The sequence below is a fragment of the Phyllostomus discolor genome, chromosome 4 (genome assembly GCF_004126475.2).
Source record: "Phyllostomus discolor isolate MPI-MPIP mPhyDis1 chromosome 4, mPhyDis1.pri.v3, whole genome shotgun sequence".
Lineage (NCBI taxonomy): Eukaryota > Metazoa > Chordata > Mammalia > Chiroptera > Phyllostomidae > Phyllostomus > Phyllostomus discolor.
In genome coordinates this window covers 101,130,790-101,148,907 of record NC_040906.2, presented here as the reverse complement: position 1 = coordinate 101,148,907, position 18,118 = coordinate 101,130,790, and positions in this window count along the sequence as shown.

Sequence of the window (18,118 nt, the reverse complement as noted above, 5' to 3'; positions counted from 1 at the left end):
ATGTATATGAATATTAATACATAATATATATTCAAACTTATTGAAGTGATTTGAAGTGAATATGTATTCAATCATAATGAAGTGATTTTATAAAAAATAAATATTCTACATCCTTTTCTTAACCTTTCAGCACCTTGCTTTATTCACTTAGTATTTCATAGAAATCTTTCCAGGTCGGAGGGTAGAACTATAATTCTGATGGCTGCATAATTTTCTATGTTGTACACTACCATTAGTTATTAAAAAGTTCCTATTGGACATTTACTTCTGTCTATGATGATGAAAATTGCTGCAAAAACCAACAATGTATATATGATGTTGTACACTGGTGATTTCTATTATATGCTCTCCTTGGAAATGGATTCTTAGAAACATGAGTGTATGTTTGTATAACCAAATGTATATTTGATTCTTTTTCAGTATGCTTTTAATAATGTCTATTATTCATACCATATAGTATACAAATCATAAGTGTGTTCCACATAGTTTTAATATATAGAAGTACTTTACACGGAATCATACTCTCTTGTATATGACTTCTTTTATGTTAAATTATCTTAATATATGTTAAATTAACTTTTGTTGCATATAAAAGTATTTATATCATTTTCATCATATGATATTCAATTATATAAATAGACCTTACATCATCCACTCTACAATTAAGTGTTTGGGTTGTTTCTTGTTGAGAGTTATTACTAATAGTGCTGTTATAAACATTCTTTTATATGTTTTTGTGCACATAGGTTCATAAATACATTGAATGGTATTGATGGGTCATAGGATGTGCTATGATTCCACTTTACTAGAAACTGCTACTAAGTTTATCTAAAGTTGTAGTACCAATTTACATTTCCAGTAGTAGTGTATAAGAGTTTCATTGTTTTACATTCTTAGTAACACTTGATAGTCTCTTATTTATTTTATTTTATTTTTATTTTAGCCACTTGTCAAATCTGTGGTAATAACTTATTGTGGTTTCAGTTTCAGTGTCTTCAGGACTAATGAAGTTTGACACTTTTTCATTTATTGATCACTTGAATATTTTATAAATTTCTTGTTTAGGTCTTTTATTTTCTTATTGTGTTATCTTTCATTGGTTCATAATTGTCCTTCATAGATTCTGGATACATGATATACATGCACTATACTTTTTGCTTTACCTTTCTGTAATGTTTTTTGATAAATAGATATTTTAAATTTTCATTTATGTCATCTATGATTCTTTAATTTCATAGCTTATGTGTTTGGTCTAGTATAAGTAACCTTTGCCAACCTTAAGCTTAAGATAGTCTAACATCTTCATGCAGAAGTTTTTATTGCTTTATCTATTACATTTAGAGTTATAGTCTTTCTGGAATTGACATTTGCATATGTTGTGAGGTATTTGTGAAGATTAAATATTTTTCTATATGGATATCTCATTGACTTAGCATTAATTATTGAAAATATTTTTCACACTATATTACATAGTCATCTCTGATATAAATCAAGTGACTATATATGTAATGAGTCTTTCTGAATTCTCTATTTTATTCCTCTGATTTATTAGTCTGTCAACAACACCACATGGCCTTAATTGGTATAGCTTTATAATAAATTTTGATATCTGGTAATAAAGTTCTTCCAACTTTGTGTTTCTTTTACAGATTGGTCTTGTTTATTCTTGACCCATTGCAGTCTCATGTATATTTAAGAACCAGCTTATAAATTTATATACAAACACATACATATTCTGGAATTTTCTTTAATTTACAGATAAATTTAGAGGTAACTGGCATCTTATACTTCTGAATATTGTAATTTATAAAGCTCCATTTAATTAGCCAGGCCACTTTTGATTTCTCTCCAAAAAGCTTTATAATTTTTTGTGTGTATGTCTTATACAACTTTTATTTTATTTTATTTTATTTTTTTATCATTCTTTTTAAAAAATATTACAGCAGTTTCTGATGCAGATACCAGCCTGCAGTGTCCATGGTGTTATGGATGAGATACAAGACAAGTTCAACATGGACTACCGAGTCCTGTGGAGGAAAAGGGACAGCTCGGCCACTCTCTCAAGAGGAGAGCCCGCTGACACTTACCTTGACAGGCTTTTGTTTGGTTCAATTTGCACAGGAATACAGGTAAAATCTCATTAATTATTGTCAGGCAGTAAGGACCAAACAGTAGATAACATACAAAGAACTATGAGGGCTTATTCTGAGTCAGAGTCTGTTAGCTAAAGGGCTACAAAACTTTGGGAAACAAACCCATTTCCTGCTCAGACCCTTATCATTTAATTGAGAGCATTCTTAGCAAAGCAGGTTTCACAGGACTTTATGTATTCTTTCTTAGGCCTGATCACCTGGGGAAATCTGCCCTTTCCAGCACAGGGCTGCACCTCCCTCTGTCATTGTTTCAGGCTTAAGTCAGGAAGGGGAAGTAAGGCAGCCAAGAGATTAGGAGACTTCTGGCAGACAGAATGAAGACTCAGGCTATGTCAAAGCTGAGGGTTGAGGGTCCATCACCCCCTTTTGCTATAGCCCCCAAGTCCTTCCCTGGGAGCTCCCCATGATCATGCCTGTCCTAAGTCATTCCTCCCTTGAGGAATCTTACCCATCATTAGCTAACCAACCAAGCACTGGAGGCCAGGCAGGGTGAAGTAAAAGGAGCAGAGGTGTCACCCCTGCCAGGGAGATAAGCTTGGTCTCCTTAGTGGCTTCTGGTCCAAGGTCTCTCACTCAGCCTTAGCCATGGTGGGGGTGTTACAGCTTCTGAAACCAGGCAGGGAATTTCCCAACAGTATCTTTTAAAGATTTATTTATTTATTTTTAGAGAAAGAGTATGGGAGGGAGAAAGAGAGAGGGAGAAACATCAATGTGTGGTTGCCTCTCATGTTCCCCCTATTGGCCTGCAATCCAGGTATGTGTCCTGATTGGGGATCAAACAAGTGACCCTTTGATGCAGGCCAGCACTCAATCCACTGAGCCACACCAGCCATGACTGATTTTTTGTCATTCTTGATACCAATATAAATGGTTTAATTTTTATGAAAACAAGAGTTTATAATTTTATCTGTTATTACATAGGAATATATACTTATTAACATATTGACCTTGAACCTAGAGACTTTGTTACATTCATTTTTAATGCTATTTTAATAATTAAAATTTTCTGTATGCACAGTGATGTTATATTTGAAATATGATCTTCCCCTCAAATCATACCCATTATTTTTCTTGCATTTGCTATAGGAAAGACTTTTCATGTTGTTGTACACTGTTGAGTGCAGGTGGTGATTGTGGAGGACATCTTTATCTTGTTTTTGAACCCTTGATGTAAACCAAATATTTTATTAAGTAGGACTTTTATTATATGAGTATTTTTATATTGTTTTTAAGTTGAGTTGGAATTTACAAACAGTAAAGTCCACAAATATTAAGTGTTCTGCATAATTAATGGTTACATATGTATGTACTTTGGAAATCACCAGTGGATCAAGATATGCGCGGTATATTCCAACTATCTCAGAAGGATAATATGTGCCCTTCTCCCACTTCTACCAGTACTTATGGCTTAGTGACTGAACCCAATTGGAATTAAATGGGTAAGGAAGCTCACTGATAAAATTCATAAATTATTTTCTGGAAGATACATTATGGCAGGAAAATGAGAAGGTTAAATAAATCTGCAGGGGTAAAAGATAAATATTCAGCCTTTTTCCTCCTCAGAATTAACTTTTGCCTTTTGTTCTATTGAAAAACATTAGCCCCCATGCCAAGTCCCATAAGCTACTATATTATTCTAAAATTATATCAATTCATGACCTAGCTGGTGTGGCTCAGTGGATTGAGCACTGGCCTGTGAATCAAAAGGTCGCTGGGTCAATTCACAGACAGCACACATTCCTGGGCTTCTGGCCAGGTCCTCAGTTGGTGGGGGGCACATGAGAGGCAACTGATCAATGTTTGTCTCACACATCAATATTTCTTTCTCCCTCCCTCCCCCTCTCTCTAAAAATAAATAAACAAAACCTAAAAATATTAAAAAATAAAATTATATCAATTCAGTCATATTTTTCCCTGAAATATAAAATACTGTTGTTTTTTCTTAGTATAAGACAGCAGTAAAAAAATGGGTGAAGAGTGGGAAAAAAATTAATTAACATAAAATATGTATATTGGAGTTTTGATCTCTGTTAAGTTATAGGTAGTTAAAGAAGAAAATTGATAACTCTGTTATCATTAGGAAAAAACATTAACCTTAAAAATTATATAGTTTTTAAAGTTGCCAAATAGCTACAGGAACAAAGAAGTCTAAATAAAATAATTTAGGGGTGGGTGGGGTGGGGGAAAGTGGAGGCAGGAAAATGGAGACAATTTTACTTGAACAACAATAAAAAAATAATTTTAGGGAAATATTAGCTCCTCAGAGATGAACAGAGACTGGTAACATTCTTTATTTCTTAATGCAGTTGCTTATTCTAAAGAAATAATTGGGTTGAAAAGTAAGAACATTTTAGGGAGAGGGACCTTAAGGAGAAAAAAGAGATCAACTGAGAGTTTTGCCCCTACAAACTGGCTGCCATGGTTGTTGACAAATTCTCCACATAAGGAAAAGGGGTGACCTAATGATCCTGGACAGCTGAAGGCTGACTGGACAATGAAGAGAAGTTGCTTAATTTTTCTTTGGTTAAACTTCAAGGCCCTGCTGGAGGGTGGGGCCTATCACACTGTGGAGAACCAAAGCACAAATCACTTAAACCATTGTTAAACCAAGAAATAAGTACCTAAATACATAACAAAAAACATATTATCCACTTGAGTCTCTACGGCTATTTTATACCTAAATTACAGTACAAGAAATCTAGAAGACTTGCAAGGTACCAGGAAAATGTGACTCATAATAAATTATAAGTTAGAAAGTCAAAAGAAGCAGAACCATAGATAACACAAATGCAGAAATTAGTAGGCTAAAAATAAGTATTATACATAAGAGACTTAGAGGAAAACTAAATCACTGGATGAGACTAAAAAAACTAAAATTCTATAGCTAAATAATGTAATATTTGAAGTAAATAACTCATTTGATTGGCTTAAAAAAAGACTAGACACAGAAGCAAAAAATATTAACTTCTAAAAGAGTCATTTGAAATCCCAACTCATAGAGAATTAATTAATTCTCCCCTCACTTTTTTGTTCTATCTGGGCCCTTAATTGATTGGATGATGCCCACCTACACTGGTGAGGGTGAATCCCTTTACCCAGTCTGCTGAGTCAAATGCTAACCTCTTCTAGAAACATCCTCACAGACAGACCTTAAAATAATGTTTTTCCAACTATTTAGGTCTGTTTTAGTCTAGTCAAGTTGACACATAAAATTAATCATCACAACAAATATTGTGGTAGAAATTGTATATCCATATAAAAAAAAAGTTTACAAAATTAGCTACCGTTGACACCTCCCTGCCATAGTCCTTACACCAAAAGTAATGCAAAATAAATTGTAAACATGAATGTCAAAGATAATATGTTTAAAGCTTCTTAAATTTAAACAGAGAATTCTTCTGGAGTAGGAAAATATTTTTTAATTAGGATAGATAAGGCATTAACCATAAAAAATTGAAAATGGGACTTAAAATTAAAATCTTCTACATGCCAAAAATATTAAGGCAAGGACATAAAAAGATAAGCCACAGACACAGAGTGTATTCATTAAACATATATGTGGCAAAGAATTTATATCCAGAACATATTTAAAAAGCCTACAAATCAATGATAGATGGCAACTTTATTTCTGTGTGGCTGATAAACTTGCAAAAGGGTTCCCAAGGCCATGACAAACACAAACTACATCCAAAATGGGATTTTAAAGTTAAAACAAAAGCAAAACAAATACTTACTACATGTGCCAGATCAGAGAAAAACCTCCAACAATTTGTGAGGATGTAGAGCATCTGAAACTTGTGTATTGAGACTCTGAAATTGTACAACCACTTTGGAAAACTGCTAGTCTCTAATAAAGTTAACCTTGCTTTGATTATATGAATCATCACTTTTCCATATATGACTATGCATGATTTGCACAAGAATAGTTATTAAAACTTATTTTATGAAAATACCTAATGAGAAACAACTGACATTTTAAATAATAGATTAGATAAACAGTTTGAGGGCCCCAAGACCTCCAAGCCCACTAATCTTAAGCTGAAATGAATAGATGCAACTTTGTAGGTTGATTGGCAAAATCTTAAGAGGAATCTATTCTACCCAGAATGTATGTGTCCCACCAAAATTCAAATATTGAAACCTAATCTCCAGTGTGAGGGACTTGGAGCTGGGGGCTTTGGAGAGTGATTAGATCATGAGGGTGGAGCCCACATGAAAGAGATTAGTGCCCTTATAAAACAGGGCCAAGAGATTGCTCTCCTATCCTGTAATGTTGAGGTTAAAGTGAAAAGATGGCTGTCTAGGATGTGGGCTCTAACGAGACACGATATCCACTAGTGCCTTTATCTTGGACTCCCCAGAACTCTTAAAGTCTTACACTTCTCAAAACCGTAAGAAATAAATTTCTGTTGCTTATAAGCTACGTGGTCTGTCATATTGTGTTCTAGCAGCCAGAACAGACTAAGCTATGCTCTGACACTCTGATTTTAGAACTTATTCATGGGGAAGAACATTGCTAGTTAAAGACAACTTAAAGGGGTTTACTGCATCCTTTAGGAATGCTCCTCCTGACCTTGAAAATGTCAATCTCCTAAATGTTGCCATCCATAAATAATTACACTGTTCAATCCAGCCAGCTTCTTATTGGTTATGGGAACATGTGGTAAGAATGTTGCATTTAGTGAGCTTATTTCCATACTTCATGTGTCATAAAATGTGTTTACTAGTTCGAGGTGGCTTTGTGTGGAATACCTGACAAATGATAATATTTTCTGTTAACCCATTAATGGAGGTGCTAGAAGAGGTATGGCAAAGCAATCTGCCCCCCAGAATATATTTCTGTCTCTGTGAGATCAACTTGTTCCCTCTGTGATGAAGGATCCAATGTAAACAATCAGCCATCTGGTAGCTAGTTGGTTTCCTTGGAAATCGGTTTCTCTTATTAGCAGGGTTTGTTCTCAATAATGATATGTAGTTAAGTTTAGGTGAGAGAAAAAAGGGCTACTAAGCTGTGTATAACTTCCATGACTATCATCAGGGCCCCACTGTATATGAGCCCACCAAGAAAACACTGAAGTGCCTGGGGAAAGAGGCAGACTGACATCAATTAATTGATCTTGTGCATTGTATTATTGAGAGTACCCTGGTATCCTCTAGTGGGCATTTTTGTAGAACATGAATATCATTATATTCTGTGCCAGGATATTCATCAACTTAAATCACTCTCAAATCTTATCACCAGTATCCCAGTTTTGTTCCTTTTAAGTCCTTAACTTACCAGCCAGCATAAAGAATCACCTGTGAATTGGTGTCAATCTTTATTGTGAGCCACCTCTATCTCATGTAAGGTAAACAACCTACCCATTGGGAAGATACCCCATAACCACTGTGTTTTTCTCCATTTCTTCCTGGTTATAAAATACTGGGTCTATTCATTCATAATCCAGATTTTTTCTTTCTCCTTTTTCATTAGTTGGTCTTATATCACTTTCAATGAGGCTGTAAGTAGGATGAGGAAGAGGCAGTGAAGCAGCAAGAGTAGCCACTGAAATTGGAACCACTTTCTATAGTTTTCGAGTGCATTCTGGACCTGCTAGTGCTCGATTGCCTGTTATTTCCACTTTGTAATGCAATGGCTGCTGAAAACGTTCCAATTTTGTGATTTGGCAAATTACATAACAAGTGCATAAAAGGAAATTTATATTGCAGAGACACTGGGTGCCCCATCATCATGCATTCAGTTTTCCCTCATGCCCACTAGCAAGCCAGGAGCTGCTTTTCAAGTGGAGTATAGTTGTCAGATGAGGAGAGCAAACAGTGTGTGACCCCACTCCAAAGTCCTCAGAGTCTGTACTGTGCTGCTGCTATGGGGGCAGTTTAGATGTTTCATTTGGTTTCTCGCCAGCACATGTATGTCCCAAACAGTGTGTCGGTGGGCCATATCATCCCAAGGGACACAGCAGCTTGTACCGAAGCCTGCACTTGCTGCAGAGTCATTTTGCTTCAAGGCCCCAGTTGAAATCAGGGGGCTTTCAGTTAACCCAGTAAACATCATGAAACAACATGCCTGAATAAATTATAGTTAACACCACACCTAGGAATATCATCTCTACTGGGTCCCTTCAGTGGGGGGCAGGGCAAAGAATAGCAGTTCCTTTTTAGCTTCATAAAAGATATCGCAACATGCTACAAATTGGTGGGTTCAGAAATACTGACGTGGCAGACCCCTGAACATGCGTGAGTCTTTACTGCTTACCCTTTGGCTTGTGTGTTACTTCCCACATTTAGGTACAATAAGGACAATGTTATCAATATAATGAACCAGTGTAATGTTTTTTTTACACTATCAGGAAAATCAAGGTTCCTTTAGAATATATTCTGGACAGAGAGCAGGAGGCTTATTATCGTCTCTTGACAAGATCATAATTGTATACTGTTGTTCCTAATATGTTAAGAAAAATGACTTCTAACTAACTTTGCTCACAGAAAAAGGAAAAAAATTCAAGTTAGTATTTGTATATTAGGTGCCAAGGGCTGTGTTGTTTTGCTCCAGAAATATAGCTGTCATTGACACCACTATCTAAGTTTGTGCTGATATATACTAGAAGACATCTGGGTTTTGCACAGTTCACACAAGAGAAAAGGAAATGAAATGCCCTCATTAGGGCATTAGAAATGCCCTGATATCTACAAATTAGAAGGTCATATTTTGAGAACCCCTGACCTTGAATGCCCACTGGTTGCCTGAACCAACTGGGTAAGGCTCTCAAATTATAATCTTCAAACTAAAAACATCCCCTATCACTTAGAAACTTAGATATACAAATAGGTCTCCAGAAGACACCTATTAAGACAGCATTTGGGGGTGGTGCTCAGCAACCTGTGTTTAAACAAGTCATCCAGGTGAGTCTGGTGTATGATATGGTTTGAAAAGCACTGTCCTCTTTACTTACTATACCTGTCTCAAGTCTGAATTTATGGGTAGGATACATCACCGTAGGATATGTTTGAGTTTCCTCTGGACTCATTGTGAGATGGATTGAAATAAGTGGTTTATCTATCACCTGACTTCTATAAGTCCCCTCTTTGACTTGTGAAATATAACGTTTTCACTACCTAGGCACTAGTATTAGTGAATAGCCAGTACCAAATTATATCCAGAAGCTCTGCATGTTTCCATTTTTGTAATGCACAAAGACGTCGGGAAATGGCCACAGGTATCTTTGGGGAGGTCTTGTATTGTTTCATTTTCTATGAAGAGACACTAGATCCATGAACTAGCTTAGTTAGGTCTTAGTATTGTATGACTACTATGGGGAGCCAGATCTTTGGCACCAGACCAAGGAATTTTGTCCTGTACTTATAAAGCAGTGCCTTAATAAACTTTCAGTCTATTTCATTTCTAGGGAACTTGTAATCAATTAACCAAAGATCCCTATGGTTCAAAATACTGTAATTACCACCCTGTCCCTGTGGATAATTGTCACAATTGTGCCAAATTTTAGTTGTTGTTTTTAAGCACAGCAACCTGATCTTTTCTGTGTAGGATGTTATAATTTTTATTATAAACAGGGAACCCAGTTCCACTGCTGCATCCTCCACCATTATCTCTGACCTACAGAAGTCAACCAACACAGAACTTACCATGGAAGCTGGCATGCTCTTAAGAATGCATTCCTCTTTTAATTTTTTTTCTTTGTTTTATTGAGGTTTAATTGACCTACAGGCACTGGATAATTTTAAGGTGTACAGAAAAATGACTTACATGTATTGCAAAGTGATTACCACAATAAGTTTAGTTAACATACATCTCACATAAAATATTATTTCCTGTGATGAGAACTTTTGGGGTTTATTATCTTAGCAACTTTCTATAGGGAACCTATCCACATGGTATGGCAAATGTAGCCCAGCTCTATCAGAAAACCGGCAGGCGTGAGTTGGCACACAGGCGTGAGTTGGCACAAAACCCATGGATCGGTTCTCCCATGGGGAATCAGACCTGCATTGTACCTAGGCTGCTTTGAGGCTTGCTTTTGCTAAAACTCCCTCACCCTGGATTGAGGCAGCAAATCCTTACTGCATATCTCTAAAGTAACTTCCTAAAATCTGTGCTAAACCTCCCAAGTATGGAGTGTAACCAGTTCAACCACTTTTCTCCTTGATCTGTAATATCTTTCTCTTTGAAGTAGTTAGCAACATTCTTTCCTTTGTTATCTGTGAAAGGTTACCACCTGCAGTGAACCTATGCCTAGTAAATGAGGACCATCCTCCATGTAATATGCCCAGAAAAGCATGAAAGCTTGTTCAGGCAGGGGTTGGGGCCCTCTCTCTCTCACTTAGAGAGTGGCCATGCTGTCCCCTTTTCCCCACAGGACTTCTGTCATCTGTGTAAATTTGTCTGTCTCAGCCACAACGCATAGACCCCTTGGGCCAGAGTCCCCATCAACTTTCAAATATATTATACAGTAGCATTAATTATATTCATCATGTTGTACTAACCTTATAACTGGAAGTTTGTACCTTTGCCCACTTTCATCCAATTCCCCTACTCTTTATTGTAGTTAACCACAAATATGATCTTTTCCTGAGTTTGGTGGGTTTGTTGTTTGTTTAAGATTCTACGTATAAGTGAGATTATATAATATTATTTTTTGTCTTATTTTACTTAGTATAATCCCCTCAAGATCCATCCATGTTGTTGCATATGGCAAGAATTTCTTCTTTTAGGTACTTAATAGTGTTCTGTTGTGTGTGTATTTTTTATCTGTTTACCAAAATATTTTATCTACTCATCTGTTGATGGACATATGTCTTAGATTATAAATAATGCTGCAATGAACATTGGGATGCAGATATCTCTTTATTTTTTTTCAGTTTAACATCTATTTTGTATAGCTATGTCTGACTTTTTTGATTGCCATATGTTTTTTTCTATCCTTCTTAGCATGTGTTTTTTTTCTATATTTTTTCTTGTTTATTCTGTTACAGTTGTCTCAATTTTTTCCCCTTTGCCCTCCTTTGTCCCATCACATCCCCTGCTCCCACAGTCCATCCCCACTCTGTTGTCCATGTCCGTAGGTCATTCATACATGTTCTTTGACTACTCCCTTCTTTCAACCATTCCCCCTCATCTTCTTTTCTCTGGCAGCTGTCAGTCTGTTCCATATTTCTTCCATGTCTCTGGTTCTGTTTTGCTCACTAGTTTATTTTGTTCATTATATTCCTCTTATAAGTGAGATCATATGGTATTTGTCTTTCACTGACTGGCTTATTTCACTTATCATAATGCTCTACAGTTCCATCCATGCTGTTGCGAAGGATAGCAATTTCTTTTTCTTTCTGCTGCATAGCATTCCATCGTGTAGATGAACCACAGTTTTTTAATCCCTTCACCTAGTGATGGGCACTTATGTTGTTTTGAATACTTGGCTATTGTAAATTATGATGCTATAAAAATCGGGGTTCATAAGTTCTTTTAAACTGGTGTTTTGGGATCCTTAGGGTATTTTCCCAGCAGTGGAATTTCTAGGTTATAAGGCAGTTCCATTTTTTATTTTTTGAGGAAATTCCATACTGCTTTCCACATTGGCTGCACCCATCTGCAATCCCACCACCAGTGTACTAGGGTTACTTTTCTCCACACCATTGTCACCACTTGTTGTTTATTGATTTGGTTATGATGGCAATTCTGACTGGCATGAAGTTGTATTTCACTGTGATTTTAATTTGCATCTCTCTGATGGCTAGTGATGCTGAACATCCTTGCATAGGTCTATGGACCCTCTATATGTCCTCCTTGGAGAAATGTCTGTCCAGGTCTTTTGCCCATTTCTTTTCTTTTTTTTTTAAATATATTTTATTGATTATGCTATTACAATTGTCACATTCTCCCTCCTGCCTTTATTCCCCTCTGCCCTGCACACCCCCTCCCACCCACATTCCCCCCCCCCTTTAGTTCATGTCCATAGGTCATACATATAAGTTGTTCAGCTTCTATATTTCCTATACTATTATTAATCTCCTCCTGTCTATTTTCTACTGACCATTTATGCTACTTATTCTCTGTACCTTTCCCCCCTCACCCCCTCTCACTCCCCTGATGATAGCCCTCCATGTGATCTCCATTTTAATTATTCTGTTCCTGCTTTAGTTGTTTGCTTAGTTTGTTTTTATTTTTGTTTTAGGTTCTATTGTTAATAGCTGTTTGTTGTCATTTTACTGCTCATATTTTTTATCATCTTTTTCTTAGTTAAGTCTGTTTAACATTTCATATATTAAGGGCTTGGTGATGATGTACTCCTTTAATTGACCTTATCTGGGAAGCACTTTATCTGCCCTTCCATTCTAAATGATAGCTTTCCTGGATTGAGTAATCTTGGATGTAGGTCCTTGCCTTTCATGACTTGGAATACTTCTTTTCAGCCCTTTCTTGCCTGTAAGGTCTCTTTTGAGAAATCAAATGATAGTCTTATGGGAACTCCTTTGTAGGTAACTGTCTCCTTTTCTCTTGCTGATTTTAAGATTCTCTCCTTATCTTTAATCTTTGGTAATGTAATTATGATATGCCTTGGTGTGTTCCTCCTTGGTTCCAACTTCTTTGGGACTCTGTGAGCTTTCTGAATTTCCTAGAAGTCTATTTCCTTTGCCAGATTGGGCAAATTCTCCATTATTTTTTTCAAATAAAATTTCAATCTCTTGCTCTCCCTCTTCCTCTGGCATCCCTGTGATTCGGGTGTGGGAACATTTAAAGATGTCCTGGAAGTTCCTAAGCCTCTCTAATTTTTGGAATTCTTGTTTTTTCATTCTGTTCTGGTTGAATGTTTCTTTCTTCTTTCTGCTCCACACCATTGATTTGAGTCCCAGTTTCCTTCCCATCACTGTTGGTTCTCTGTACATTTTCCTTTATTTCACTTTTCATAGCCTTCACTTTTTCCTCTATATTGTGACCATATTCAACCAATTCTGTGTGCATCCTGATTACCAGCATTTTGAACTGTGCATCTGATAGGTTGGCTATCTCTTCCTTGCTTAGTTGTATTTTTTCTGGAGCTTTGATATATTCTTTCATTTGGGCCATTTTTTTTTTTTGTCTTGGTGTGCCTGTTATGTAGTAAGGTGTGGAGCCTTAGGTGTTCACTAGGGCAGGGCAAACCACATTGCTGTGCTGTGATGCTATCTGTGGGAGAGCAGTCTGAGAGGGAACAATGCTACTTGCTCCACTCTCTGCCGTATTTCAGTCACTTCCCCCACTAGCCACAATCAAATTGGGCCCTTCTGGTGCTGATTCCTGGGTGGGTGAGTTTGTGTACATTCAAGGACCCTGTGGGTCTCTGCAACAAACTCTCCTATGAGGCTGGGAGTTTCTCCCACTGCCACCTCAAACCTCACAGGTGTTTTTAGTCGGAGGCTTTGAGGCTTTATCGCCCAAACTGTAACCCTGGGTCGCATGGTCTTTCTCTCTCCCCAGTTGTTCCTCCCTGTTTATCTGCACGTGAATGTGGGACTGCCCAGTCCATAAGCTGCTGCCTTGCCTCCAGTCCTTTCCACTCTGGCTGCCCATCCTACAGGTCTGGATGAATGTTTATTCTTTAACTCCTTGATTGTTGGACTTTCATACAGTTTGATTTTCTGCCAGTTCTGGTTGTTTTTTGGTTTTCAATTTGTTATTGTCTTTCTTTTGGTTGTGCAAGGAGGCATAGTGCGTCTACCTATGCCTCCATCTTGGCCAGAAGTCCCTTTGACCATTTTTTAATTGGATTGTTTATTTTCCTGGTGCAGAGTCATGTGAGTTCTTTATATATTTTGGAGATCAAACCCTTGTCCAATGTATCATTGGAAAATATGTTTTCCCATACAATCAGTTCCCTTTTCATTTTGATGATGGTTTCTTTAGCTGTGCAGAAGATTTTTAATTTGATGCAGTCCTATTTGTTTATTTTTCCTTTATTTCCCTTGCCTTAGGAAATATATCATCAAAAATATTGCTATGTGTGATATCTGGAATTTTACTGCCTATATTTCCCTCTAGGACTTTTATTACTTATATTTAATATCAATTTTGAGTTCATTCTGGTATATGATATAAGTTGGTGGTCTAGTTTCAATTTCATTTTTGCATGTACTATCCTAGTTCTCCCAATGCCATTTATTAAAAAGGCTGTTTTTACTCCATTGTATGTTCATGCCCCCTTGTCAAATATTAATTGACCAAAGAGATGGGGGTTTATCCCTGGGCTCTCTATTCTGTTCCATTGTCCTATGTGTCTGTTTTTATGTCAGTACCAGATTTTTTTTACTATAGTAGTCTTGTAGTATAGTTTGATATAAGGTATTGTGATCCCTCCTACTTTGTTCTTTTGTCTCAAGATTGTGTGTCTATTTGGGGTAATTTTTCTCCCATATAGATTTTTGAAGTATTTGTTCTAGACCTGTGAAATATGCCATTGGTATTTTAACAGGCATGGTGTTGAATCTATAGGTTGCTTTGGGTATTATGGACATTGTAATGATGTTGATTCTTCCAAACCATGAACAGGGCATATGTTTCCACTTATTTGTATCTTCCTCAATTTCTTTCTTCAGTGGTCTAGAGTTTTCTGAGTACAGGTCTTTGACCTCCTTCATTAAGTTTATTCCTAGGTACTTATTTTTTTGTTACCATCATAAAGGAGACTCTTTTTTTTTAAATTTTCTGTTTCTAGTGGTTCATTGTTGGTGTACAAAAATGCCATTGATTTCTGAATATTGACTTTGTATCCTGCAACTTCACTGAATTCACTTATTAGGTCAGGCAGTTTTTTGGTGGAGCCTATAAGGTTTTCCATGTAGTCTATCATGTCTTCTGCAAGTAATGACAGTTTTACTTCCTCATTTCTGATTTGGATGCCTTTTATTTCTTCTTCTTGTCTAATCACTGTGGCTAGAACTTCCAGGAATGTATTGAATAAGAATGGTGAGAGTGGATAAGTCTTGTGCCTGACCTTAAGGGAAATACTTTTAGTTTTTGCCATTGAGTATGATGTTGGCAGTAGGTTTTTCGTATATGACCTTTATTATCATAAATGGGTGCTGGATTTTATCAAATGCTTTTTCTGCATCTATTGATATGATCATGTGATTTTTGTCTTTCATTTTGTTTATGTGATATATCACATTTATTGGCTTGCAAATATTCTACCATCCTTGTATTCCTGGAATAAATCCCACTTGAACATAGTATATGATCTTTTTAATGTATTGATGTATCCAGTTTGATAGTATTTTGTTGAGGATTTTTGCATTTAAGTTCATCTGAAATATTGGTCTGTAATTTTCTTTCTTTGTTGTGTCTTTACCTTGTTTTAGGATTAGAATTATACTGGACTTTTAAAAAAAGTTTGGGAATCTTCCCTCTTAAATTTTTGGAAGAGTTTGTAAAGGATTGGTGTTAGCTCTTTGAATGTTTGGTAAAATTCACCTGTGAAGCCAACTGGTCCAGGACGTTTTTGTGTCAGTAGATTTTTGTTTACTGTTTCAATTTTACTAATTGTTATCTGTCTATTCAGGTTTTCTGCTTCTTTCTGATTCAGTTTTGGAAAATTGCATGTTTCTAGAAATTTAACCACTTTTCCCAGATTGTCTCATTTCTTGGCATATAGTTAGTTGTTCTAGTAATTTCTTATAATCCTTTGTAGTTCTGTGGTATCAGTTATTACCTCTCCATTTTCATTTCTCATTTTATTTATTTAGGTTCTCTCTCTCTCTCACCTGGTTAACAGTTTGTCAGTTTTGTTTATCTTTTTAAATAACTCCGGATTCACTGATCATTTGAAATTTTTTTAGTCTCAATGCCACTTAATTATGCTCTGATCTGCATTATTTCTTTCCTTCTGCTCTTTCTTACCTTTGTTTTTTGTTGTTCCTCTAGTTCTTTTAGAGGTAGATTTAGGTTGTTTATTTGAGATTTTTCTATCTTCTTTAGGTAGTGTTGTATTGCTAGGAAGTTCCCTCTCAGGACTGCCTTCCCTGTATCCCATAGATTTGGGGTTGTTGTGTTTGTTTTATTTGTTTCCAGATACTTGATTTCTTCCTTGATTTCATTGTTAATCCATTCATTATTTAGTAACCTACTATTCAGCTTCCATAGATTTGAATGTTTCTGAGTTTTTTCTTGAGGTTGACTTCTAGTTTCAAGCTATTGTGATCTAAGTAGGTGCTTGATATGATTTTAATTTTTGAATTTTTTGAGGCTTGTTTTAGTCCTACTATGTGGTCTATCTTTGACAGTGATCCATGTGCATTTGAGATGAATGTGTGTTTTGCTTCTTTTTGGTGAAATGTTCTATAAATACCAATTAAGGCCATTTGATCTAGAATATTGTTCAAGCTGCAATATTTTTGTTGGTTTTTTGTTTGGAGGATCTATCCATTGTTAACAGTAGGGTGTTAAAATCCCCTACAATAACTGTATTTCTGACCATCTCCTTCTTAAAGTTCAAGATTTTCTTTATATACTTAGGTGCACCTATACTGGGTGCATAAATGTTTACTAGTGTCATATCTTCTTGTTGTACTACTCCCTTAAGTATTATGAAGTAACCTTTGTTGTCTCTTGTTATTACCTTTGTTTTGAAGTCTGTTTTGTCTGATATAAGTACTGCTACCCCAGCTTTTTTTTTCATGTCCATTTGTGTGGAATGTTTTTTTCCATCCCATCATTTTCAATCTGTGTATATCTTTAGTTCTGAGGTGGGTCTCTTGTAAAAAACATGATCCAGCATATATGTGAGTCATATTTTCTTATCCATTCAGCTACCCTGTGTCTTTTGATTAGAGTATTTTATCCATTTACAGTTAAGGTTATTATTGATAGGTACTTACTCATTGCCATTTTTTCCTTTGTACCTGTGTTCCTCCCCCCCCCCCCCCCGTGTGTGTGTGTGTGTGTGTGTGTGTGTGTGTGTATTTATCAGCTGGTCCTATAAGCCTACAGGAAACAAGTAGTGATGGTAGTTGATCCTGAGGAAAGGTTGGATCTTCTGTAATACAATTTTCTAAAATTTTTATGCAGGAAAATGGCTAATTTCCCTAAAAGAAGGTAAAAGGTGAACTTTTGTTGGCAAAGGAATTCCAGGGGTGTTTGGTGATTTAAAGTTTGCAGGATTATTTCTGTGTGCTCAAATGCCCAGTCCCATTTTTACTGTCCCACTACTTCCAGACCAGTGGCTTTATTTTAGTGTAAGATATGTGCATGAATTACAATCAAGCCTTGGGCTTAAGTCTAACCCATAACTGTCCTGAGAAACCAACTGCCATACAAATATTTTGCACTCATGTTCTGAGTTGGCATTCAGGGCCTTTAACTTTCCCTTTGTTTGTTCATGCTTTCTTGCATCATTATAATCACTTTTGTCATCATGAGAATGACATGCCACAGGTGATCTCCCAATGTCTTTCTCTGTTTGTACTCTATAAGATTCTACCACCATTGTTAGCCTGGTTAATTGTGAATCTAGTGAATGCCATCAATACAGGGCAAGAAAGTAATTTGTGCTCTCCATAAACATTAAGCAATGCAATGCTAGAGTCCCATTGCCTGAGGTCATTCTAGTGCAAATTATTTACCACTCTGAGTTTAAGCAGGAAAGAAGTGACCTACTTAAACAGTTGATTTGAGTTTAATAAAAGTATGTTTAAATAAATGAGTAGGATTAAGTGAAATTAACAGCCATAACCCAGTATCCCTCTCATGCCAAAGGGGCAAAGGAAGAGGCACAGAGGGAATAGGTACTGGAAGCCAGGGAGAGAACCTCTAATTGTACAAGAGAGAAACTTGACAGAAGATCTAGCCTTTATTAAAGGAATGTAATCAATTTATGGCAATCCAGAGGGAGGCAGTTGGTTGAACAAATACTCTGTATGTTCTGATTGCCTGCCAGTACCTCTCATTGGATGATGCCTACCAGAATTCAGAGTTCAAGGGA